The 26,991-nt window shown below is 39.8% G+C and overlaps 1 protein-coding gene across 4 annotated transcripts in view; it reads right to left on the bottom strand.

Annotated features, from left to right (window-relative positions):
• The window catches only part of wdr37.L (WD repeat domain 37 L homeolog), a 109,374-nt gene extending 91,169 nt beyond the window's left edge, over window positions 1–18,205 (bottom strand). The window contains exon 1 of one of the 4 annotated variants that reach the window (XM_041565481.1): window positions 17,982–18,205. The gene's annotated coding sequence lies outside the window, so the exon portion shown is untranslated. 4 annotated transcript variants of the gene reach the window in all.
• Window positions 18,206–26,991: the final 8,786 nt, after the last annotated feature.

Genomic DNA, 26,991 nt, shown 5'->3' with positions numbered 1-26,991 from the left:
GACAGTAATAGATAATAATTATTATAAGGGGATGTACACCCCAAACTAAAATGTTACCGAAATACTAGGTGACTTTTCAATATACATTCAGTGAAGATTCAATGGTGTTTAAAGGAGAAGCAAACCCAAAAGTTTAAAAAACCCTACATAGACCCCCCCCCCTCCTTCTCCCTGCCTAAGTGTTATCCCCCGGCAAATGCCCCTAACTTTTTACTTACCCCTCGGTGCAGATTCAAACATCGGAGTGCACGGGCGTAGGGATGGGCAAATTTTTTCGCCTTGTTTCACCATGGAAATGACGCCCATAGACTTGTATGGTGGCGTGCGTCAAAAAAAAATGTTTTTTGACGCACATAGACTATAATGGGCGTCGGCGACAATTTGCCAGCATCAAATTTTTGGCAAAACTAAACGGCTCAAATTCACCCATCCCTACACGGGCGCCATCTTCAGCCGATTCGGTAATCTTCGGAATGAGACTGGCACTTAGGCCATTTTAGCGCATTTCGCATGCGCAGTTGTCGCGGAACAGAAAATTGCTCCAACTGCGCATGCACCGCCGGTCTCAAAGTCCAAAAATGCAACTCATCCCCATGTTGCAATTAAAAGCAGCTGGGTGCATGGGTGAGTGGCTTATATCATATATTGAACAAAACTAATTAGCACAGCACACCTATTATATAGCTTTTAGGAGAAAATCAGATTGAAAGGAAAACGCCTATATTTGGAAAAAAGATGCTTAAGCTCCGCCAGTCTCATTCCGAAGATTACCGAAGAGAAGAAGATGGCGCCCTGAACTCCTCTAAACAGGGGTAAGTAAACACTAAGGGGGTAGGCTTTTTTTTAACTTTTGGGTTTGCTTTACCTTTAAGTTATTTGTAAATGCAGTTGAAAGCATATTTTTTCGGTTGGTAGGCTCGCATTTTTTTTTCTTTTTTGGTCAAAACTCACATTTTTGAGTTAAAAAAAAAAAGAGAATAGATTTTTTACGATTTATTATGCCCCAACCCTGACTTTTCAGATCGTTAAAGGGGTGGTTCACCTTTAAGGTAACTTTTATTATGTTATAGAATGGTCAATTCTAAGCAACTTTTCAATTGGTCTTCATTATTTATTTTTTATAGTTATTTGCCTTTTTCTTCTGACTTTTTGCAGAATTCAAAAAAAAATGGTCGTTGCTGACCCCTTCTAAAAAACAAATGCTCTGTAAGGCTACAAATGTATTGTTACTGCTAGGGATGCACCAAATCCACTATTTTGGATTCAGCCGAACCCCTAAATCCTTCGCAAAAGATTCGGCCGTATACCGAACAAAATCCTAATTTGCATATGCAAATTAAGGAAGGGGAAACCATTTTTTACTTCCTTGTTTTCTGAGAAAAAGTCATGTGATTTTCCTTTGACACCCCTAATTTGCATATGCAAATTTGGATTCGGTTCGGCCAGGCAGATGGATTCGGCTGAATCCAAATCCCGCTGAAAAAGGCCGAATACCGAACCGAATCCTGGATTCAGTGCATCCCTAGTTATTGTTACTTTTTATTAATGATCCCTCTATAGGCCTCTCCTATTTATATTCCAGTCTCTTATTCAAATCAATGTATGGTTGCTAGGGTAATTTGGACCCTAGTTACCAGATTGCTTAAGATGCAAATTGAAGAGCTGTGAGTTCATTCAAGGTATAAAAAAACTCTAAAATTCAATCTTTGATAAATACCCCCCTATATTTTCAAACCTTTCTATCCACAAACCAAACAATATCCGTGGTACACAGATATCAGTCAGATACCAGAAATCATATGAATCGAAAAATCAGTATGTGTATTGCCAGTTTTAGATCTAGCAATGCACCTTGTTTTTATTACTTTTTCTCTATTTTAGCAAAATACTCAGGGTGATCATGGAGAGCCATTTTTGTCAGTGCAGTTGAGAGAGACAATGATGGACGAGGAGACAATGACCTTGGCTACAAAGAGGTTATACTCCCAAGAAGGACATTTCAGCAGCTTCCTCAGTTGGCAGTTTAATTGAATGTCTCCTCATTTACCCCCATATAAAGCTTTGGTGAAGGAGGAGGAGATAAACAGCCTGACATTGTGCATAGAAAGGAAGAAAATGTTCTGCAGGTTCAGGGACAAAGCAAGCCGGCAGGTTCATCACTTTATTTGGAGCACAAAGACTACTTAGTCAGTAATGTGTAGGTAGTCCCAGGAGAACTTCCATATCTAAATGTGGAGCCTCAGCAGAAACCAAGTGGTTCTTCTCTTCTTGTTTCATCATTCTCTTATTGTTTGGCGATTTATTTATTCTTTCTATTCTAATTAGGGATGCACTGAATCCAAATTTTTGGATTCGCCCGAACCCCGAATCCTTTGTGAAAGAGAACCCGAACCCTTTGTGAAAAGAACCCGAACACTAATTTGCATACGCAAATCAGTTAGTGCGCGGCTAAAAATATTTTTACTTGCTTGTTTTGTGACAAAAAGTAACATGATTTTAAGGATTCGGTTCGGCCGGCTGAAAATGCCCGAATCCTAAAGAATCCTGGATTCGGTGCATCCCTTGTTCTAATATGAGAAACAAGTAAGAGTAATATATATTCAGGCCAAATATCTGGCGCTCTTTGTCCTGTTCTACTGCAGGGCCCCCCACTAGTGGCTTGCGAGCAACATGTTGCTCCCAGTGGCCTCAAAGCAGGTGATTATTTTTGAATTCCAGGCTTGGAGACAAGTTTTGGTTGTATAAAAACCAGATGTACTGCCAAACAGAGTCTCCTGTAGGCTGCCGGTCCATACAGGGACTACCAAATAGCCAATCACAGCCCTTATTTGGCACCTCCATGGACTTTCTTCATGCCAGTGTTGCTTCCCAACTTTTTTACATTTGAATGTGGCTCATGGGTAAAAAAAAAGTTTATCCCTGTTCTACTTGGAAGTTCTGAGTAGACTGCACCTTTTGACACCTAGATGACAAACAAGAGGTCTGTGTAATTCGTAGGGAAGCAAATAGCAGAAGACTTCAAAGGAGGCTGGCACAAGCCTGGAAACCACGAAGTAGTAAAGCCGGAGTCAGATAGTAAAAGGTTAAAAAAAAGCTTACGTTGTGTTTTTCAAAAATTAAGAAGCAAGGCCTGACGCTTTTCGTGTCTACCACGGACACTTAGTCATAGGCTGAACATTGAACATTGCATACACACTATTTAAAAGAAAAATGGGAAGCAAGTGGGAAGTAATATAATTTGGTAATATATAATTCGTAGGGATGCACTGAATCCAGGATTTGGCCTTTTTCAGCAGGATTCATGCCTGGCCAAACCGAATCCGAATTTCCATATGCAAATTAGGGGTGGGAAGGAAAATCACCCAACTTTGTCATAAAGCATAAAAATGTTTTTCCTTCCAGTCCCTAATTTGCGTATGCAAATTAGGTTTCAGATTCATTCTGCCATTCGGCCAAATCTTTCACGGAGGATTCAGGATTTACCTGAATCCCAAATATATATACAGGTATGGGACCTGTCATCCAGAATGCTCGGGACCTGGGGTTTTCCGGATAACAGATCTTTCCGTAATTTGGGTCTTCATGCCTTAAGTCTACTAGAAATTCATTTAAACATTAAATAAACCCAATAGGCTGGTTTTGTTTCCAATAAGTTGACCACAAGACCTGGGTGCTCAAGTATTAATTATAAATATAGAGTTTCAAATGCTGGCACTCACAGGATTGAGGACCGTTTGTCCTTGAGAAAGAACCGAAACGTTGGCTAAATAAACCTTCATTTGGATTCATCAGATAACATTTTTTTCTCTCTTTTTGGGCAAATCCTGTGAGTGCCAGCATTTGAAACTATATATATATATATATATATATATATATATATATATATATACACACACATCTCTCTCTCTCTCTCTCTCTCTCTCTCTCTCCCCCTCTCCCCACACACACACATACATTTTTCCCTATTGCTTTTGTAGCCTGTGTTAGTTCTGTTATCATAGATTACTAGACAACAATATAATTTCTTCGATATTCCTCAATCATCTAAGACATTGGGTATTGACTCTGCCTCCTAGTTTGGAACAGAATCAATAACAAAGTCATTAAAAGACACAGCCTGCCTCATCCATTGTGGCAAAGAAAATCCATTCCAAGAACAACACCAAAGTTTTATAAAAGGATACGGAAGACTACAGGAGCATCTGATTCATCATATTCTACATTCCCCCTAACCAACCACTGGCACCACAAATATATATCTGCAATATTTTCCTTGTCAGGCAACTTGTCCGACTGTCTATGTAGTATGCACCCAAGGTTACCACGTGTTACATTTAAAGGAGAACTAACGCCTAACTAAAGAAGTAGCTAGAAATGTTGCACATTATGTTTTGGGCTTCTGTACCAGCCCAAGGCAACCACGACCATTTAGCAGTAAAGATCTGTGTCTCCAAAGATGCCCCAGTTGCTCCCCATCTTCTTTTCTGCTAATTCACTGCACGTGTTCTGTGCTGCTGTCACTTACTGAGCTTAGGGACCCACTCACAATATACAGTACACATAGAATAGAAATGTCACAATATAAGGCTGATTAGTAATTAATACAGATAATTACTACATGGTAGCACAGAAACCAGTGCAATTAGCATCAGAATTTAATAATCAGCCCTGTAGCATCATCTTATATTACAGACCAACCTCATTTTCTGCTGGATAATTAGTGACGAGCCCTAAGCTTAGCTTCTCAACAGCCGCTCAGAGCCCACTGAGCATGTGAGTGTCACAGACACTTTCCAAGATGGTGACCCCCTGTGACAAGTTTGAAGTCCTGGATCATTGTTGCTATTGACAAGCTGAAACTTTAGGTTGGTGAAATAAGTTCAGTATATAAAATATGGTATTTTTAGCCATATCCATTTTTAGGGTTTAGTTCTCCTTTAAGGAAGCAGTACTTGCAAATGTATGTAAAGCGTGGGTCTCAAAAGCAACTTGTCTACGACTACCCTGTTATACTGCTTGAACTTTTAATAGGAAAACTTAATTGACTTAACATAAATTAAAGCAATTCATATATTTTACAATGGGAAGTTAACACTTTTTGTGCACCAGAATGGGGGACCTGATGTCCATCCCCATGTCCTGGCTACACAATTAAATGGTAAAGAGAATGGGGGAATGTGGGGAGAGCAGTGACATCTAGGAAGTGCTGAATGGAAAGTGAAAGTAATTGTCTGCCTGAGGCTTAGAGGTGGGGTAGGCAATATTTGATTGACAGCTGAGATTTTTAAATGAGTTTAGAACAGCTATGAATGATTCAATAAAAAAAGAATTTGGATTTCAGGTTTCATTTGAAAAGAACTTTTATTGCTTTTTATGTCTGGGTGACAGGTCCACTTTAAGTTCTGACTTATTGATACTTATAAGGTAAACAAGCCTTGGCATGTGTATACTACTACAGGTATGGGATTCGTTATCTGGAAAACCCGTTACCCAGAAAGCTCGAAATGACAGGAAGGCCGTCTCCCATAGACTCCATTTTATCCAAATAATTTAAATTTTTAAAAATAATTTCCTTTTTATCTGTAATAATAAAACAGTAGCTTATACTTGATCCCAACTAAGATATAATTAATCCTTATTGGAAGCAAAACAATCCTAATGGGTTTATTTAATGTTTACATGATTTTTAAGTAGACTTACGGTATGGAGATCCAAACTACGGAAAGACCCTTTATCCAGAAATCCCCTGGTCCCAAGCATTCTGGATAACAGGTCCCATATCTGTACAACTCTGTACAAACACCAGGTGCCAATTAACAACAGCAACCAATATGCACCTCCTAACTGCCCCCTAAACTTTTTGGAACTGTGTCCATTCCATTACATGTCACGTAACTCCAGGGTGACTTTGGGCATCCGTATATTTTTCAACAGGAGGTATTTTATTTATTATAATGTGTATACGGTGCTTAGTGATGTCATCAGTTACAATCGGGGCTTAGTGATGTCATTTCTGTCACATGACTCACTGAGGATATGGTCACGGAAAGCCTCGGTGACTTATAATATCCTTATAATTTACAATAGTAGGTACAGGTATAGGAGCTGTTATCGAGAAACCCGCTAACCAGAAAGCTTCGAATTACGGAAAGGCCATAGACTCCTTTTTATCAAAATAAACCAAATTTTTTAAATTGATTTCCTTTTTCTCTGCAATAATAAAACAGTAGCTTGTACTTGATCCCAACTAAGATATTAATCCTTATTGGAAGCAAAACCTGCCTATTTGGTTTATTTAATATTTACATGATTTTCTAGTAGATTTATGGTATGAAGATCCAAATTATGGAAAGATCCCTTATCTGGAAAATCCCAGGTCCTGAGCATTCTGGATAACAGGCCCCATACCTGTACTTTATTCACTATATAAATGGTGATGTAATTTGTGTTTCATAGGAAACTGCATATGGCCAAGGAACGCTGAAGAGCTGTCAAATATCTCTCTGTATTATACAGTAGGGGGGACATGATTCTCTATATTGTAGAAAGAATGTTTATGGCTTTATATCTTAAACCCTTAAGTTCCAATCACTGGCGTGTGGGTTGCAGCTGCAAATTTATGTGCATTGCGCTGTATCAGATTATGCAAATGTCCCTATCCCCGCATGTAGCTGCATGAATCTGTGTATCTTGATGGTTTATTATAAATCACGCTGTGCTGTATGGTATCATCAGTTGGGCTCAGTTGCTAGACATGACTTTATTCGACTCATTTGCAATTGCCCACACAAAACAGAGATTTCCTTGCATTATTCACTTTGCAGAATACTGATCTAAGCGAATGGTTCATTGGTTGCTATTGGTTACTGCGCAGGGCTAGAATGGGCCAGTGTTAGTAAAGTAAAATTGGGATCTCCTATTATTCATACTGCAGATTTCTATCACAGGCTCCAAAAGCCCAAAATCAGGAAAAGCCTTGCTCCACACCTTCCCTAATAAGTACCCAATGCACTTAAAGGGGAAGTAAAGTGTAAAATGGCTAAAATGGGGTAAAAGGCTAGAAATGCTGTATTTTGTATACTAAACATAAACTTACTGCACCACAAGCCTAATCAAACAAATGATTTATGCTTTCAAAGTTGGCCACAGGGGGTCACCATCTTGTAACTTCGTTAAACATCTTTGCAAGACTAAGACTGTGCACATGCTCAGTGTGGTCTGCACCACACTTCAGGATCATCATAAATGATCAAAACAGCACAAGTCAAATAATATCTGCCAGAAGCTGATACAGCAAACTGATTAATAATCAGAATATACAGACTGCACTGGGTCCTGTGTTGTCATGTAATCTAATGTGGATTTTATAGTTTTTCTATTGTTTAATACAAACTTTCTACAACTCTGCAGAACCAGTGGCTGCAGCAAAATAATCCTCCAAATAGAATCCCAGTTTATCTGTTTAAATCTGGCTCCATGATCTTTGTCCCTGCAGCTGGAGTTGGAAACAGTAAAGGGGATGTAAAGGCAAAAATAAAATCCAATACAAATCTTTACGGAGTCGCCGACTGCTCTACAGGGAAACAGACAAAGCTGCTTGAGTTCTGCATGGCTGGGAAGTAAGGCGGGGGCTCCCCCTGCTGTTAATTAGTATGATTGTTTCCCTGCAGAGCAGTTCAGTATCATCTGACAATTCCTATCCACAGCAGTAAATGAAGGGAGTATTTCACTGCATACAGTCAGGTTTCTTATAAAAACGGTACACATTTTTTAATTAAAGTATTAGGGAGATAGGTTTCCTTTTCATTAAAGAAAGCAAAAATTAGATTTTATGTGTTGCCTTTATATGCCATTTAAACTTTGTTGTTAAATCTCCATTCTATCTGCAAGACAAAATCACAGGACAGACCACTAAGTTAAAAAACCGACTTTATTTATGGCTATTGAAATACATTGAAGGTCAAGTAATCACATTATCGCCAGATGCGTTTCGGACTCATCTAGTCCTTCTAGTCTAGTTATGGGCTAAATTATGTTCCTTTCAAAACACATACTATCTGCAAGACAGGCATGTAACAAGCAGAAACAGGCTAATGACCTTGGGTCCCTGTGCTAATGTGCCTGGGGAAAGTTCCCGTTGTGTGCGTGCGTGCCCATTACTTATGCAGCGGATGATAAGCTTGCTTAATGTTACGACTTCCTAAAACCTGCCTGCTCTTCTCCTCTTCAATAATTAAGCGCTGAACTCTGCACTCAAAGTAACAGCAGAGAGTTTTCTTCTAAACTGAGCAGTTCAGCTGCCCTTGAAATGGCCTCTGCTTTACTTCTGTTTTTACTCTTAAAGGGGTGGTTCACCTTTCAGATAACTTTTTGTATGTTATAATGGCCAATTCTAAGCAACTTTTCAATTGGTCTTTATTTTTTTATCATATTTAAATGATTTTCTTTGTTCTTCTAAATCTTGCTATCTTTCAAATGGGGGGGGGGTCACTGACCCCATCTAAAAAACAAATTGCCTGTAAGGCTACAAATGGATTGTTATTGATATTTTTTAATTACTCATCTTTCTATTAAGGCCTCTCCTATTCATATTCCAGTCTCTTATTCAAATCAGTGCATGGTTGCTAGGGTAATTTGGACCCTAACAATCAGATTGCTGAAATTGCAATCTGGAGAGCTGCTGAATAAAAAGCAAAATAACTCAAAAAACACAAATAACAAAAAATGAATACCAATTGCAAATTGTCTCTTTGTATCAGTCTCTACATCACTCTATGGGGTTATTTACTACATTTTTCTGGTCAGGGTTTTTTGGGCAGAAACTTTTTTCGTGGAAAAAAAATCTTAAATTTTTCGAGATTTATTACACCCCTGAAGCTGTTAAAAGTCCGAATCTGAAAATCCCCCATCTTAAAACCAAATACTCATCTTTCTATTCAGTCCTCTCCTATTCATATTCCATTCTCTTATTCATATCAATGCATGGTTGCTAGGGGAATTTGGATCCAGGTGGGGAGCTGCTAAATAAAAAGCTATAAAAGCTCAAAAACCACAAGAAATAAAAAATGAAAAACAATTGCAAATTCTCTCAGAATATCACTCTCTACATCATACTAACATACATTCATTGCAATGTGTGGTTTTAAAGTAATTTCTACTGGAAACAGTATGTCCCTTATTATCTGCACTGCTGTATCTGACTATTGAAACAATTTAGCAGAGGTCCAGCTGATTAAAAGAACTGTTAAGGCGCAAGCAGGGAATTACGGGAGAGTAGACGGCTGCTACCTTGTGTCGTGATGCAGAACTGATATAGCAGAACGTAACAGGCGGCTATTACATTTAGGGCTAGGCCACACAGGAAGATTTCAGGGAGATTAGTCGCCTGGCGACTAATCGCCGCGTCTAATCTCCCTGAATGGCTTGCTGGTATCTCGCACCCGATAGCGCTAAAGTCGCCTGCACCTATTCACACGCGGTGACACGTTTTTCAAAGTCGCTCGATTCAATTTCGAGCGACTTTGAAAAATGTATCGCCGCGCGTGAATAGGCGCAGGCGACTTTAGCGCTAGCGGGTGCGAGATACCAGCAAGCCATTCAGGGAGATTAGTCCCCTCAAAGATGCAGCGATTAGTCGCCAGGCGACCAATCTCCCTGAATCTTCCTGTGTGGCCCTAGCCTTACAGGGATGTTTTGGCTGTAATCGAAGAGAAAAGTCTTGGGCAAAATGCTTTTATCTGCCTATCACTGCTGGTAATGAAACTCAATGAGACGGGCTCAAGCTAGCTTTTTGTTTAAATGGAGGTCTGTCCTTGAGTAACAATAAAGGAACAGGAACATCTTAAGGAAAAGTAATAGGGCAAAATCTGAAAAGTAGTCACATTCTCCTTCCTGATCCAAAACAAATCAGCAGTTCACCGAGAGGCCCTCTGTATAAACAAGCCCCTCCCTTCCTCCAGCTACAGACTGTTAGGCTTTAAGATAAGGAGCTGCTCAGACGGATTCTAAGCTGATTTGTGCGTTTACAAACGTGGAAACAACTTGCAATTTCAGGTTTTAGCCTGTTTGGTGCAAGAAACAAAACAAAACCATCACAAGTGAAACAATAATGAGAAGTCATATTGAGAAAGGAGGTATACTGCTACTTTGTATAGACTGCTCCAACCTATACTGGAACCTTACTTACATTCATATAATCATTCACAAGCCAAAATTGTATCCTGCAAGTGCCAGGAAGTAAAAGGCATTATTATGAAAGGGTAAAGACAATTCTCAGCAAAAATTACAAAGAATTCAATGTTTCCAATAATACAGAACACTGTGCATAATTAGCAGCAGAATATGAGATAATAACAAAGGTAATAATGCAAAATTCTTTTTCCGCTGTTCCCCATTATCCTAAACCAATACTGCAGGATACCGGCAGCTCACAACAGGGGCTCAATCCTTATTATCAATACAATGTTTTCATTAACAATGCACTTGCTAAAATGATTAAACAAATGCAAGCTGCTAGAAGACTTCCTGGAACCATAAATACATATTAATATTTAATATTCAGAGAAGCCTCCTGACATGTCATTGCAGATTTCTTTGATTACCGATTCCCAGTAAATATCCTTTACATCGTATAGTGTTAGCCTTCAGACGGCATTATTATCCAGCCCTTACCTTGTATACACAGAAGCTGGCATTAGAAAAATGTTTCCACCACAAATGTTTTTAAAGGAACAGTAACACCAAAAAACGAAAGTGTTTTAAAATAATGAAAATATCATGTACTGTTGCCCTGCACTGGTTAAACTGATGTGTTTGTTTCAGAAACACTACTATTGTTTATATAAACAAGCTGCTCGGAAGCAATGGTGGAAATTAAAAACGGCTATATGGCACAGGTTAACTAATGGATAACAGATAACACCATTAGACAGACAGAGCTTATCTGCTGTGTAACCTGAGCCTTTTCTCCTTTGAATGGCTGCCCCCATTGCTACACAGCAGCTTATTTATATAAACAATAGAAGTGTTTCTTAAGCAAACACACCAGTTTTACCAGTGCAGGGCAACACTGCATTATATTTTCATTACTTTAAAACACTTATTTTTTGATGTTAATGTTCCTTTAAAACGGTAACGAGATATTCACAGCCTTCTGCTTTGGTTATGTCATCAGGTACCTTATCATCTCCTTTTAATATAACTAACGGAACTCGTCAGGGATGCCCACTCTCACCAATTATTTTTATATTAACACTTGAACCCCTAGCACAAAAAATAAGAAATAATAATCTGATAAAGGGTATCAAGCTTGGTGGATCGGAGTATAAAACGGTAACGAGCACACATCTACAGCAACTGCTGCCTGTATAATTCATCGGGGAGAAGCATTTGTATAGGCAATATAGGAAGAGAAAAATCTCAATTGTCCAGTAAATTAAAGTAGGGTTGCATCACTTACTGAGAAACTAATTTACTGGAAAATTGTACAGGTAAAAGATCCATTATCCAGAAATCTCTGAATTATGGAAAGGCCTCTTCCCATAGACTCCATTTTATCCAAATTTTTACAAATTATTACCTTTTTCTCTGTAACTATAAAACAATGCCTTATATTTCATCTAAACCAAGGTATAATTAATCATTTTTGAAAGTGAAATAACCCTACTGGGTTTAATAGATGTTGATTTAATAGATATGCAGAACCATCAAGAGAACAACATTAATGTGGTCTTCATTGATGAGATTTTCTAACCTGCCCAATATAGGAACTAGACCTGTTATACAAAATGCTTGGGACCTGGGGGTTTTCTGGATAATGGATCCTTCCTTAGTTGGGATATTCAAACCCTAAGTCTGCTTAGATTTTCCATTATTAATTAGGGGGATCACTGACACAGAGGACAATTTCACGGATTCCTCGGCTGCTCTCGCGGATCACGGTTTGGTGTTGAGCTGTACGCTGTACTGTAAATATTTTATCAAGGAATCTATTATGGGAAACTCTGTAAATGTATTTTATTTTCCACTACACAAGCACAAAGCAACAAAGTGATGCACTAGACACACTGTACCCTGATACATCAGTGACAGCACACAAGTAATTAAAAACCCAAAGTTAACAGCAATTGTCTCATCCGTGAAGCACTGTATTACATTGATTATAAAAGTAAACATCCCATTATATCAGAGCCTCCTTTTCATCATTTATTTATAAAAGGCCAAAGGGTTCTGACTGATCCACAATAGCATATGTGAAGCCCAATTCAGCAGTTCTATGGGCTCTCGAATTTCTTCACTCAGGCACCCAATAAAGTGGAAATCTCCTGTTATATTAATAACACTTCAGGGCTGACATCAAGGGGGGGGATAGGTGGGAGACTTGCTAGAGCCAAGTAGGGTGCCCAAAATGACACAAAAGAGGTGAGCATATTTATATGTAATAGGGCAGTCTGTTGTCTGGGGCTCCATCATTTCTTGCAGTACAGCAGTAAAGTGTGACTGATGTTTATCAGAGCCAATGTCGATGCCATGGGGCCGAGCAATTCTGGAGCATCATTTGTTATCCGATTGTAGCTTGCCATTAAATTCCTTTTCATGTTAATACAGGGATAGTCCATTCTGATGCTAAATCCATATTCAGAGTTGGAGAAAGACTCTGGCTGAACCCAAATCTCTTCATCAGAGGATAAACATTTAAAGAACATGCACAGCTCAAGCCAATCACAGCTTGTATATATAATCTGGCCAGGATCAAAGTAACATGTACTGTGCTCGCAGCCTTGCACTGCTTTCCTCTGTGTGTGCGTATATATATATATAAATACATATTATCACACAACACAATGAGCCTGCCATATCTGGGGATGATTAAAGGAAAAGTTACAGAAGCAGAAGATATCCCAGGCGTTCCATTGTTAGCAAGTCATAAATTGTCCATTTGGCAAGCAATTCCTACTGCCTGTGGCCAATATTTCAACTGCAACAATGTGTGAATGAATGGCAGGTCCTTTGCTTTAAGCAGCAGGGAGAGTCTTACAATGAGTCTGTTTTCAAAAGAATCAAATGCTTTTCCCTTTTATGTGACGGAGAATTCAGTGATGTTGCACACACACACACACATGCTTTAGGCAATACCATGTGCAGCTTTCCATTGGCTTTTTTTGAGAGTTGAATTATTTTGTCGGCACAAACATGACATACTTCCAGAAGTTTATCTTAAATGTAATTGCGGTTGAAAGCACTATAAGCTTGAGTCCTGCGCGGGTCCATTTTTTGGAACCCAGACCCGCATTCTTACCCGCTTGGACCCGCTACCCGACCCGCAAGTACCTTATCCGCAACCCGAACCTGGGACCCACTGACCATCAAGAATCAGGAAGTGCTGTCATAGGAAACCAGATGTGACATCATCGGAAGTAGGCGTGATCAGAAAAAAGGAGTAAAAATCACTATTGAGAAGACCAGCGGCCCGACCCGCAAACCCTCAGAACCACCGACCCGCATCTATACCCGCACTCAGAACTTCTACCTGCAACCTGCAGCATAACCGACCCGCTGCAGGACTCTACCATCAGTAAGTCCCTTTGCTACTCTCTGCAATGCTGGTTCTGACTTTTGAAGTGATCTAGCAAAAGTCAGCAAATTAAAGGAGTTTAAGTTAATTTTTAGTAGGGCTAATTCTAAGCAACTTTTCAATCGGTCTTTATTTTTTATAGTATTTGAATTATTTGCCTTCTGACTGTTTCCAGCTATCAAATGGGGGTCACTGACCCCATCTAAAATAGAAATGCTCTGTAAGGCTACACATTTATTGTTATTGCTACTTTGTATTACTCATCTTTCTATTTAGGCCCTCTCCTATTCATATTACAATTTCTTATTCAAATCAATACATGGTTGCTAGGGTAAGCTGGACCATAGCAACCGGAATGCTGAAACTGCAAACTGCTGCTGAACTAAAATATAAAAAGCTCAAAAACCACAAATAATAAAAAAAAAACAATTGCAAATTGTGTCAGAATATCACTCTCTACGTCATACTAAAAGCTAATTTAAAGGTGATCAACCCCTTTAACAGACCTATAAGGGAAGCATGCAAGGCACTGCAGGAAATTTAGCCTTGGCTGGAGGAGACATTTACTGTATTGACTTGAGTCTGAACCAGCAGTGTAGAGAACAGACAGAAGATACTGCTTTTCATAGAAATTGCATTTATAGGTATCTTTACAAGCATAAAAAGAATAACATTTTCTTTCATTAGGCAATTTGGGGCGGGGAATGTTACAACCCCTTTAAAGAAAGAATGAAAAGAGAAAATGATTAAGCTGTAAGAATTCAATGTACGTGTAAAGTTTGTCTTGGTCCATTAAACATAACCATCCAATCAGCAATGATTTATCTGAATGAGGCGGACATGGGAACCAACTGACAATGCCGGTACACATATGGGAACTTTTCTACAGAATGCTCTGGACCTGGGGTTTTCCGGATAATGGATCTTTCCTTATTTTGGATCCTCAACCTTACGTCTACTAGAAAATCATGTAAACATTAAATAAACCCAATAGGCTGGTTTTGCTTCCAATAAGGATTAATTATATCTTAGATGGGACCAAGTACAAGCTACTGGGTTTTTTTTTGTTTTGTTTTTTTTAAAAAACTTGTTATTATTGAATATGATAAAGTAAAATCACATGAAAGTTGTTGTGATTATGACATAAAATATAGAACATTTTAATAACTTTTAGAACTTTCATCTCAATTATGATTTAAAGTGTGGGGATGTAGATCCTATGAGAATTAGTTTAGATAGGAGGTTAGTAATCTGTTGACTCCTGGGAGGCGCATGATCAGGTTGTAGTTGTTCTTGTTGTAGAGCTTCTAGGTATTGGGATGATTCCATGATCAAAGGGTGTTCTTTCAAAGTTTCCATATCGTACCATGATGTATGTCTAAAGTAGGGATGCACCAAATCCAGGATTCGGCCAGGATTCGGCCTTTTTCAGCAGGATTCGGATTCAGCCGAATCCTTCTGCCCGGCTGAACCGAATCCGAACCCTAATTTACATATGCAAATTAGCGGCAGGGAGGGAAAATGCGTGACTTTTTGTCACAAAACAAGGAAGTAAAAAATGTTTTCCCCTTCCCACCCCTAATTTACCTATGCAAATTAGGGTTCGGATTCGGTTCGGTATTCGGCCGAATCCTTCGCCAAGGATTCGGGGGTTCGGCCGAATCCAAAAAAGTGGATTCGGTGCATCCCTAGTCTAAAGGTACAAATCGTAAGGTGTCTGATTTGTTGTGGAAGGTGTGTCATGTAGGCTGTCCATGTATTGAACAATTTCAATGTATTATGTTCTTTTCTGGTTATTGTTTCTAGCCAGTCCATATGAAAAATATGGTGTCGTTTTTGTTTTACCAGTGTTAATGGTGGGGGGGTCTGTATGTAGCCATTATTGCAGTATTGTTTTCCTGGCTGCTGCCGCTAGTCTTCCCATTTAATGTTTTTCGGTTTTTGTAATTTGTGTAAAGGTATTACTGAATAATGCCCATTCTATATGTGTTTTCGGAGGGGTTTTCCAGCCATCTGTGCACCGTATGAAATAACTTCCTCCCAGAAGGTTTGTATTAATGGACAAGCTACTGTTTTATTATTGCGGTGCAAAAAAATAATTGGATTATTTGGATATGGGAAATACCTTCCCGTAAGTCTGAGTTTTCTGGATAAGGGGTTTCCGGATAACGGATCCCATACCTGTACTGGCGTTTGTTAGCCTTGCAATGTTGCAACGGTTGAGAAACAACAGCATGTGGTGTATTGTATGGTTCCCTGGTACTGCCATTACTAAGCCTGAATACAGGCACAGGCTGAGAACCATATTGGAGTATAAGGTGGCTCCCCAGTAATGGTGGTTCTTAGACTGATATTTGGCACAGGCTGACAAGCAACAGTATTGGGGGTATAAGGTGGTGCCCCAGTACTGGCATTTCTTAACTTGAAACATTGCACAGAGTGAGAACCAACATCACTGAGGGTATAAGGTGGCTCTACATTACTGGTATTTCTTGGCAAAGTTTGAAAACCAACCATATTTTGGGGTATATGTAGTCCCCAGTAGAGTCCTGCTCTGAAACAATTTTTGAGACCCGAACCGGACCCAAACCCACACCGCAACTCACATATTTACCCACTTGGATCATCTATCCGACCAGCAACTGCCTTTTCCGCAACCCAATACCCAACCAGCTGACCCCTATTATACAGGAAGTGCTATTGCTGCAAACCGGAAGTGGCTTCATCAAAAGTGGGCAGCGACAGAAAAAACTTTTTGTAAATTTTTAAATAGAGGAAAAATATAAGATAAGAAATATAGACAAGACCCGCAAACTGACAAGCAGACCCGCATCTATACCCGCACCTGAAAATACTACCCTCATTCTGCAGGGTACCCGTATTTTTTTGGGTAACCCTCGGGTACCTGACCCGCTGCAGGACTCTAGTCCCCAGTACTTGCATTTCTAAACACATGCTGAAAACAAACAGTATTGGGGGAATGAGGGGGTTCCCCAGTACTGGAATTTCATACCCTGAAACATGGCAGAGGCAAAGAAGCAAGATTATTTAGGTTATAAATTGGTTCCCCATCGATACCGCCAATAATCTTGGTTTTCAGCCTGTGCCAAGTTTCAAGCTAAGAATTTACAGTACTGGGGAACCACCTGATACCCCCAATACTTTGGTTCCGACTTATGCCAAGAAATGCCAGTACTGGGGATCACTTTATACTAGGGATGCATCGAATCCACTATTTGGGATTCTGCTCAATCCCTGAATCCTTGTTAAAAGATTCGGCTGAATACCGAACCGAATTTGCATATGCAAATTAGGGTCAGGAAAGGAAAAAAAATCTTCTTTTGTGATGAAAAGTCACGTGATTTCCCTACCCGCCCCTGATTTACATATGCAAACTAGGATTGGGATTCGATTCAGCCAGGCACAAGGATTCGGCCGAATCAGAATCCTGCTGAAAAAGGCCGAATCCTGGATTCAGTGCATCCCTATCCCAATATGGTTGTTATTCATACTGTGCCGAGTTTCAGGCGAAGAACCGACAGTTCTGGCAGCACCAGACAGTTCCCTCTGAATCCCCAGTACAGTCAATAAAGGGCAGTAGCTTTGGTTTCTGTTGCCCCACTGGCTCTAATAAGAACCTCAAACTGGCAGTTTTTGGGCCAAATTCTAAATGGCATATTTCCACCTTGTACGCCAGTGTCCTTCTGGTTACTCTCGCTCTAAGACAAGGAGCAACTGCCAGCGCACAGGGGACTTTCTCTTTCTTCAAAACCAATGTATGTTGCCACAATTTGGAAGAGTCTCTGTGCAGTAAGTGGCCTCAGGTAAGTGCAACTCCCAGCACCTTCCTTCTATAGGCGATCCCTGGAAGATCCAGACTGACACAAACCAGAAGCTACAGGTACTAGCGCTCAATGGAATGTGAAAGGCACAACCCAGCTGAATAACAGACCTGGAGGAGAACAGACTCCTGCTACATTGTTTTATTGAGTCAGAAGCAGAAGCCACAGAAGGCCAGACAGATACTGATATCAATAACATTTACACATAACTGTAAAGCCATTGGGGATGTATAAAGAATATAGACTGGAAAAGGGGCTCAGAATTAACAGGCCAATAACAGTATTGTTGGAGATTCTCTTTAATGCCCTGGGCATCTCCAGATGTAGTTAAAATACCCAGGCAGGCTGGCAGGGGCTTCTGGGAGCTGTAGTCCAACTAAAGAGCTTAGTGTAAGATAATGGCATGTTTACATTCATAGCCACCACTGCCGCCGCCTCCCTCGTCACTGGCTGACATTCAGACACAGCATCCTGAGTGTTATCTCCATCAGCAGCCCTCCCTCACAGCTCCCAGGGGTCACCCCAGCACGAGCCCAAATGCCCGGCCGCTTCCCTTCACCCATTACCTGTCTGGTTAGAAGAGCGGCAACAGCAGCGCAAACAGCGGCCAGTCAAGCACAAGGGCAACCTCCTCCGTCTCACTCTCCAACACACGAACCACCACCAGCTCCGGGCATTTCGCCTTGACAACGGAAGTCCCACCCCTCTCCTCTCTCAGTCGCCACAGCCCGGTGAAGATTTCGCTGATTGGACAGAAGCGCTGCCTTGGGATTGGAGGAATGCCCTGCCTGTTTACTAAACACCTTGCACATAAGGCCCTCTATGCCTCCTGCTGGCGCGCTCTGGTTTTGGGGTTATTTATATCCAGATTATCCGGTGAGGGAAGGACATAAACACAGAATTAGCTGCCCAGCACTGATCCAGCCACTGCGTGAACACATGTCAACAAGAAGCAACTTTAAAGAGAAACTCCACTCATATTATCTTTCCACAATGAAATATACAAGGGGAGTGTAACCAACTTTCCAATATGCCATAATGACAAATTTTTCAAGGAGAACTAAAGCTTAACTAAAGAAGTAGGTAGACATATTGTACATTATGTTTTGAGCTTCTGTACCAGCCCAAGGCAACCACAGCCCTTTAGCAGTAAAGATCTGTGTCTCCAAAGATGCCCCAGTAGCTTCCCATCTTCTTTTCTGCTGATTCAACTCACATGCTCAAAAAAAAGCAAACTATAGTTACATAGTTAAGTTGGGTTGCAAAAAGACCAATGTCCAATCAATCAAATATAACAAACTGTTTTTCTAAATGAGCATTTCTGTATTTAAGAGGTTTTTTTTTGATAACCAATTTCTGTATAGTAGATCCCATGCCTCTAATTAGAGGTTTGGGCTTACTCATCAGGCAGAATATAGAGATAGGGTTGCCATCCCTGTGGTTTTGAACAGGACGTCTCAGTTTTTTAAAGGGCTGTCTGTTCAAAACCTTCTGTCCGATTGAAAAGATTCAGAAAACTGAACAGAAGTCGTCAGGAGCGAGGCCAGGAATGCATAGAGGACTTACTTACAGCATGACTGCTTAAAGCAGGGGTCCCCAACCTTTTTTTACCCATGAGCCACATTCAAATATAAAAAGAGTTGGGGAGCAACACAAGCATGAAAAAGTCTATTGGGTGCCAAATAAGGGCTGTGATTGACTATTTGGTAGCCCCTATGTGGACTGGCAGCCTACAGGAGGCTCTATTTGGCACTATACTTAGTTTTTATGCAATTAAAACTTGCTTCCAAGCCTGAAATTCAAAAATAAGCTCCTTCTTTGAGGCCACAGAGAGCAACATCCAAGGGGTTGGAGAGCAACATGTTGCTCACGAGCTACTGGTTGGGGATCACTGGCTTAAAGCATTAAACTTTCAGGTGCCAGATTAAATGTACCCTCTCTGCTATGGTAATTACCCTCTCTACGTTAAGGTAATTTTTAGTGTGTTATAGAATGGATCATTCTAAGCAACTGGTCCTCATTTATATTTTTTAAAATTTTTGGCCTTCTTCTGACTCTTTCCAGCTTTCAAATGGGGGTCACTGACCCCGTCTAAAAAACAAATGCTCTGTAAGGCTGCACATTTATTTTTATTGCTGCTTTTTATTACTCGCCTTTCTATTCAGGTCATCTCCTATTCATATTCCAGTCTCTTATTCAAATCAATGCATGGTTTCTAGGGCAATTTGGACCCTAGCAACCAGATTGCTAAATTTGCAAACTGGAGAGTTAAAGGAGTACAAGCCCTTTCATGAGTACACCCAGGTCAGTGTTGTGGCTTGACCACTGCTACTCTGTGTTGTCTGGGGCAGTACAACTGTGAAGAAGAGGAGAAGATCAGATGCCCAGGAGAGAGAAAGGTAAGCATGTTTGGGTCAGCAAAATACCCTTGTGAAGATACAGTGGCCATTTCTGATACATAGAGCTGCTGTATTTTGGGGAGCATTAGAGCAGCCCTTCACCTTCACAAAAATAAATCATTTTTTATGTTTTAGTCACTATTGAAGTTAAAATGTATTGTTTGCGGCAATATAATATAACCCAGTGCATTGCTAATCGTACGTTGCTAAAGCAAGGTTTTGTTATTCTAAAGAAGGATAAAAAAAGAAAAAACCTTAGGGATTGCAGTTGGATAACAGTTTACACCCAGCGCGACTCCCTCATCAATTAAATATTTACTCATTTCGTACATGTTGCTGCAATTATGCAAAAGGAAAAAAAAAACACATAAACACGGATTTTAACAAACCTTTTCAACTCTAATGAGCAGCCCATAAATTAGGCGTGTAATGTAAGTGTGTGGGGGCACGGAGTCCCTCAGCTTCAGGGCCAAAGCACAGCGTGGAAATCAGCCAACAAACATATCATGGGATGTACAAAATCTTAATAATGAGCTGCAGTAAATGTCTCGTTTGTAAACTCTCATTGACGGCGATTCTTTTTTTTTTTTCAGTCTTCCTGCAATTACTGCAAGCACAATGTTTGCGCCGGGTCTAGTAACCCATAGCAACTGATGTTTGCTTTCAAGCAGCAGGCCAGCAAATGGTTCCTTCTGATCGGTTGCTACGGGGGATACTAAAGCTCGGGTAAATATTGCGCTGGTGTCTTCATTTTTTATATTATATCTTTTGATCTGGAGGTTTTCAGTTTGGAAATGAAACTGCGCATCAGTGATCCTAGCAACCAGACAGAAAGGTTAGAAAGACAGACCGGAAGAAGAGTAGCAAATGACTTAGATAGAAAACTAACCCATTCTGATTAGAAGAATGAGGTTCCGCCTAAATATTCGGAAGGGGATTTTTACAGTGAGAGCTGTGAAGATGTGGAATTGTCTCCCTGAATCAGTGGTACAGGCTGATACATTAGATAGCTTTAAGAAGGGGTTGGATGGTGTTTAGCAAGTGAGGGAATACAGGGTTATGGGAGATAGCTCATAGTACAAGTTCATCCAGGGACTGGTCCCATTGCCATTTTGGCATTTTTTCCCCTCTGAGGCAAATTGGAGAGGCTTCAGATTGCTAGCGTTCGTTCGCACTCTATTGGCAGGCAAATTTTTGCTCTGGTGAATGGTCGTTACTCCGCAAATACAGTGAGGTGCAGATTTTACCTCTTTTGCCTGATTCGACTTCGCCACCTCAGACCAGGCGAAAAGTGCTTAAAGTGGACCTGTCACCCAGACACAAACATCTGTATAATAAAAGTCCTTTTCAAATTAAACATGAAATCCAATTTCTTTTTTTTATTAAAGCATCCATACCTGTTGTAAGCTCATTTAAAAATCTCAGCTGTCAATCAAATATTGTCTGCCCCTCCTCTATGCCCTGGGCATAGAGGCGGGGCAGACAGTTACTTTCACTTTCCATTCAGCACTTCCTAGTTTCCACTGCTCTCCTCACATTCCCCCGTTCTCTTTACTATTTAATTGGGGATGGACATCAGGTCCCCCATTCTGGTGCACAAACAAGATTCTGAGATGATGCAAGGCTTGTCTTGATAACAGTGTCCACAAAATGGCTCCTGCCTACATGCTATAATTGTTAATTCCGAGACTGAAGGAAACAAGATTCAAATAATTTATATAGTGTAAGTAAAGTTCATTTTGCTTGACTAATGTGATAAAATAGGATTTTGAATATTTTTTTGGGGGTGACGGGTCCCCTTTAAAATAAGATAGATCTTCCTCAATCATTACATCATGTCCTGTGTGCCGAAAATGCATTAAAGTTCCAAAAACGTTGGCGACTGTTCCTTTTTCAAGCGGAATTGCCTGCAAAAGTCCTGACATGAACTTCTTTTGGGTAACCGGTTTTCTCTAGACATTTCATAACATGTTTATTATATTATTATAATAATATTAACTCTCTTGTCTTTATTAAGGTTCTTTATTAAGCATTTGAACCGTATGCAAATTTAAAAGCTTAGATCACTAGTGAACTTTCTCTAGGCACAAACGATCGCTAGCACATCTTCGCTATGAAATGCTCCCACTGCCGAAGTAACTCTAGTAAAATCTCGCCAGCGTTCGGCACCCAGGGCGCAACTCCGAATATTACAGAATTAGCGTAGTGGTAGCAAATTTGCGCCTTGCGGAGTGGTGCGATGTGTGCAAAGTGGACGCTGGCGACAATTCGCCCCTTTAGTGAATCTGCCTTAGTCTCTGGAGTTACATTTTTTGGTTGCTCAATGGAGTATCTCAGGGATACTGTGGGAAGAGAAAGAGTACGTGGTATATCCTGGTGGAATGCCTGTACCTCATGGGATTTGGGTGAATATCTAAGGGTGGCTGCACCAGGTCCCATAAGATTGGACATGAGCAATGATTTAATTATCGGCAAATGCTGGACTACACAGAATGTGTCCATATTATATTACAGCTTCTCTAGTGATGCTAAAAAAAACATTTTTGGCCATGTCCACTGTGGTTGCTGCTGTCTGCAGGACTTCCAGCCTTTCTGTCAGTGCCCCAACCCTTTGGACATTCAGTTTCAGGAGCAGCTCTACACCAGCTGATTCACTTAGTGCTCCAGCCTATTTCGGGGAGTGTGTGTAAGGGGCCTGGCATCTCTTTTTTGGGTGCTCTTGGTGAATTCTCCTCCCCAACACTTGTTCTTGAACTCCCCAAAATGCACTGGGGTTTCCCTGTCAATTCCCCAACATGGTGGTGCCAACCACAACTTCTGAGCTGATTGCAAACTGATAGACGGGTGCAGGAGGCTCCCACCACCCAACTATGGTAATGACATGGGCAGAGCTTGAGGCATGAACAACTGAGCATGGCTGTGACAGATCAGGGACACCAGGGTGCAGGTTTGTACATCCCTGCTTTATTTAGTATTCATAAGTATCACCCTAAACTCTCTAAATTGCCTTTTCTTATGCAGGCTCTGTTTGGAATGTATGGAATATAGAATCCATGTGACTTCTTTTCATTGAGAAAATGAGGCAGGCACATGATGTTCTAAAGGCCTAATTGGAATGCAGTTTGCAAGTCACATGGTTATGTAAATGTCTCATTCACATGCTTTCTCATTAATATTTAGTATCATTGATTTAAGCACTTTAAAATGTGCACATGGATGACATACTGTAAATGCATCTGTGTATTTCTGTTTACAGAGCATTAAAGGAGTTGGTTGCCTTAAAGTAAAGTTTTAGTGTGTTATAGAATGGCTAATTCTAAGCAACTTTACAACTGGCTCTCAGATTTATAGTTTTTGAATTATTTGGCTTCTTCTTCTTCCAACTGTTTTTAGCTTTCCAACAGGGGTCACTGCTCTGTAAGGCTACAAATTTATTGTTATTGCTACCTTTTATTACTAATCTTTCTATTCAGGCCTCTCTTATTCATATTCCAGTATCTTATTCAAATCAATGCATGGTTGCTAGGGTAATTTGGACCCTAGAAATCAGATTGCTGAAATTGCAGACTGGAGAGCTGATGAATAAAAAGCTAAATAACTCAAAAAACACAAATAATAAAAAATGAAAACCAATTGCAAATTGTCTCTTTGTATCAGTTTCTACATCACTTTATGGGAGTTATTTACTATTTTTTTCTGGTCGGGGTTTTTTGGGCAGAAACTTTTTTTAGTGGAAAAAAAAAACTAAATTTTTTTGGGGTTTATTACACCCCTGAAGGTGTTAAAAGTCCAAATCTGAAAATCCTCCATCTCAAACCTGCCGAGGTCATGTAAAAGTCAATGGCAGATGTTCCTTTTACAATCTGAAAATATCGTGATCTGCTCTGGGTTTCATCCGATAATCCAAAAAATTTGAGGGTTTCGGACGATAAAAAAAATCCCAAAGGAATTAGTACAATTAGAGTTTTCCCTTGATTTTATTATTTTCCCGACCTGACTTTTTCAAGTTGTTTTATTGATAAATAAGATAAAATCGTGGATGGGTGTTTGGTCGAGCTTGGTTAAATAAAAATATGAGAAAATTTGAGTTTTAGTAAATAACCCCCTAAAAGTTCATTTAAAGGTGAGCAACCCCTTTAAATATGTATACCACCACATTGTAGGTTCTGCTAGGCAAGTTACGTTGGCCCTATTTATAAACACATGAAAATGGAACATATCCTGATTTCCCTGATCCCAGTTACTGAACAATGGGAAATAATCCTTGCATGTTTAGGCCATGCACACGTGGCATTGTGATCAGATCTCTTCCTCTTCACATGCCCATGCCAAGGTTGCCTCTCCTCATTCAGTGATATACCCTGTTCATATGAATTATATAGTGGTGAGGGGAATGGTGGGAGACAGCTAACGACAACAGAGAACATGTTGAGACTTGAGCTATTAGTTAGAGCTGATACAGCATTTCCCTAATGTGCCTTCATATTTTCTACCTTAATAGGCACCGGGTCACTTCCCATTAAATGAACTGTGCAAAGTTGCTAAGGGGCTAATGGGCTTGTAAGTGGGTCAACCATAACAGAAGAGTCCAGCTCCCAACTAATAATGTTGCAGGTCTTTACTGAAAATAGAGCAGATACACACTATCCCCCTGTTTCTACTCTGTGCAATGCATGCAGTTTAAAGGGGACCTGTCACCCAAACCTAAAAAGCCGTATAATAAAAGTAATTTTCATGTTAAACATGAATTACAAATTCTTTTTTTTATTAACACGCCCATAACTGTTATAAACTCGTTTAAATATCTCAGCTGTCAATGATATATTGCCTGCCCCTCCTCTATGCCTTAGGTTTAGAGGCGGGGCAGGCAATTACTTTCACTTTCCATTCTGCACTAAATCTCATTGCACTCCCCGAATACCTTCTCTCTCCTTACTGTATACCGGTAATTGTGTAGCCAGTACATGTGCATGGCCATCAGGTCCCCCATTCTGATGCATAAATAAAATATTACAATAAACTTTAATACGCTTTTGATAAAATGGCTGCTGACTGATTGCTGTGATTGTGAATTCTAAGGCTAAAAAAAACAACATTTAAATCATTTATATAGTGTGAGTAAAGTTTATTTTGCTTGACTAACACCAAAAAATAAGATTTGGAATTATTTTTTAGGGTGACAGGTCCCCTTTAATGGAGTGTTGAATATAAACCCATCAATTAGACAAATTTTCTCCTGATGAACTTGACCCTTGTGTGTATGTGGGTGCACCCGTATGTAGAAGGAACTTGGAAGGGTCACAAAGTTTGTGTCAGGTCTAGAAAGTCATTGCAGCCCAACAGCAGCAGTCATTGCTGGTCATCTTTTTAAAGCAATTTTTATTTTTTTTATTGGTTTTTAATAATTGGCCTTTCTCTTCTGCCTCTTTCCAGAAGAGACTATAATTCTAGTGTTAGAATTACTTTTTAGTACTTATCTTTCTCTGCAAGCCCTCTACTATATATATTCCTATCTCTCGTTGAAACCACTGCCTAGTTGCTGGACTACCCTAAATAAGACCCTAGCAACCAGATAGCTGCTAAAATACCAAATGAATTATTTAGCCTTCTGACTTTTTACACCTTTGAAATTGGGTCACTGACCCCAGCAGCCAAAAAAGTATTGATTTGTGAGGCTATAACTTTATTGTTATTGTTAATTTGTACAACTTGTTTTTCCATTCAGGCCCTCTCCTATTCATATTCCATTCTCTCATACATACCACCCCTTGGATGATAAGGTTAGTTAAGACCCTTGCAACCAGATGAACAAAAAAAACTACAAATAATTAGGGATGCACCAAATCCAAATTCAGCAGGATTCAGCCTAATCCTCATGCCTCTTGCATATGCAAATTAGGGACGGGATGTAACTCTTTGTCACAAAACAAGGAAGAAAAGAATGTTTTTCTGCTTTTTCCCTTCCTGCCCCTAATTTGCATATGCAAATTCGGATTTCTGAATCTTTCATGAAGACTTCGGGAAATAGTGGATTCGGTATATCTCTACAAATAATTCAAAAATGAAGACCGATTGTATATTTGAATATTACTCTCTACATTATACTAAATGTTCACCCAAAGGTATATAACGCCTTTAATGTGATAGGATAAAATATATTTATTAGTATTATTTGATTTGTTCACATGGTGTCACAGTACTTGGATATCCTCCATATTAATATATATATATATATATATATATATATATATATATATATATATATATATATTTAAAGCTCAATGAGTTTGTATGTTCTCCTAATGCCTGGGTGGTTTTCCTCTGAGTACTCTGTTTTCCTCCCACACACCACAAACATACAGTAAGCTCCACAGGGGAAGGGACTGATGGGAATGGTGTATAATCACTGTGAAGCAAAAAATAAATAAAATAAAAAACAGGAATATTATTAGCAAGAGAGAGCCAGATGCTAAAATGGGCACAAATGTGAACACAGAAAGAACAGAAGAGGGCAGCACAGACAAAGGAAAGTATCTCAGTAACAGAATGGCATTTATTTAAGCCAGTTATAAAGCCTGAGCATAATAAATAAGGATCATCATTCTAAGCGCCCCATTTACAATGATTTACACAGAAAAAATGGTGTGTTTGAGATACATGGTTCGGCTACTTGATTCCATTTTATTGTACCTGGTTGTACCCAGATCTGAATTTTAAGCATTTATTTTTAAATTCAATCTGCTGCTTAAAGGGGAAACAAACCCCCCTGCTATTAAAAATCCCTACCCTGTACCCTACATAGCCCCCCCTCCCTGCTCCCCCCCCGCAGCCTAGGTGTTACCTCCTGTAATTGCCTCTAATTCTTTACTTAAAGTGATACTGACACTAAAAAATTTTTTTTAATTAATATTAAAAATATTAATCTACATTAAAAGTTACCTATAGGTCATGTTGATAATTTTTTGCTGACAGTTCTGCTTTTGTAAGTAATTGTCACTTGAAGTAGAGTCCTGCAGCGGGTCGGGTACCCGCAAAAACATGCGGTACCCTGCCGGTTGCATGTAGAAGTTTCAGGTCTGGTTATAGACGTGGGTTGGTGGTTCTGCAGGTTTTCGGGTTGAGCCGCGGGTCTTCTCAGTATCGATATTTACTCCTTTTTTCCTTCCGATGACGTCAC

This window comes from Xenopus laevis, chromosome 6L (assembly GCF_017654675.1).
Source record: "Xenopus laevis strain J_2021 chromosome 6L, Xenopus_laevis_v10.1, whole genome shotgun sequence".
Lineage (NCBI taxonomy): Eukaryota > Metazoa > Chordata > Amphibia > Anura > Pipidae > Xenopus > Xenopus laevis.
The sequence above is the reverse complement of the archived record's forward strand: the minus strand, read 5'-3'. Positions and strand labels throughout refer to the sequence as shown.